Below are 1,206 nucleotides of genomic sequence, written 5' to 3'. Positions count from 1 at the left end.
GGGGATGGATGTGAGGATTCCTGGGAACTTGGTAGGGACCCTTCTGCTTGTGTTGGGGGGCCCCCTTTCTGCATTGTGTCCCTGCAACTTGCAACAATTTCCAGTGATTAAACTTGTTTTTTTTTTCCCTCTTTGTTTCTTCCTTCTTTTCTTTCTTTCTTTTCCTCTTGCTTCTCCTGTGGCTTTTCCTGTGATGGCTTGCCCTAGGTTTTCTTTCCCTTAGCTTCCTTACCCTTAGTTTTCTTCTCTGCCTCACTATCTTGCTTCCTCACGCTCTGTTTTAGCTTGTGCACTGATCAGAATGGGCATTCTGTATATGGTTTCCTCCCCAGAACGTGGAGGACAGTATCCCTCAAGTGTTTTTTTTCTTTGCAAACCATTCAACCAGTCCTGTCATGTTTTTCACTCTATCGAGTCTTGCCATAGAAAAGATAATGGGCTTTTTACGGTCGTTCAAAATACACATGTGTTCAGCTGTCTGTTCAGGATTGAACAAGAGTTCCTCAATTGAACCATGTAACGCAGTAAGACGATGCTGCTTCTCTGTATAAGGGAAATAACTTTGCATGTCTGCTCCACGAGAAACAATGTTGAACTTGGGATCAAAAACATCAATTCCATGAACCACACGATAAAGACCAGGAAGGGTGAAAGCAGTGTGGCTCTCATACAGGCCAACGGTATCCTTGCTTCCATCAATCTCTTGATATGTGCTAGTGATAATAAAATCTGCATGATTCATTGCAATTAGATCTGCAGTAAACTGGTAAGAGAAATGGTATTTTTCTTCATATTTTTTTAGTATATGTCTGAATCCGAGTATTTGGTCTTCTCCTAAGCATGGGCTATGTTGCACTGAAGACAATTCCAGGCAGCAATAAGAAAACGACTTTTGAATTCATAGACAGACTTGCATTCACATTTTCCCTACCCCCTCAACACGTCGAATTCACCACCTTTTGAATTATTTGCATGGGAAAGTTATGTTCAGGCCTACCTCACTGAGAATTGCCACCCTCGACATGAACAGTCCAAGCTTCTTTGTATTCTGGGTCTCCTGTAGCGCAGCTTCCTATAGAAATGCCTGTAGAGTGCCCCTGTGCCTCTGAGCGAGCCTGGTATGCAGCAGAATATTGAAGACAGGTAGAAAAACTCAGTGGAGGACGATAGGTTAACCGATTGTGCACACTTCAGTTGAGGATGTGG

General features: G+C 43.0%; 1 pseudogene; it reads right to left on the bottom strand.

The window, feature by feature from the left end:
- Positions 1 to 352: 352 nt before the first annotated feature.
- LOC149228611 (sucrose synthase pseudogene) lies at positions 353 to 742 on the bottom strand (annotated as a pseudogene).
- Positions 743 to 1,206: the final 464 nt, after the last annotated feature.

This window comes from Pinus tabuliformis, chromosome J (genome assembly GCF_031772625.1).
Source record: "Pinus tabuliformis cultivar Carrire ecotype Pingquan chromosome J, CPIR1, whole genome shotgun sequence".
NCBI classification, from domain to species: Eukaryota; Viridiplantae; Streptophyta; class Pinopsida; order Pinales; family Pinaceae; genus Pinus; species Pinus tabuliformis.
Note: the sequence above shows the minus strand (reverse complement) of the source record. Positions and strands in the feature narration are given on the sequence as shown.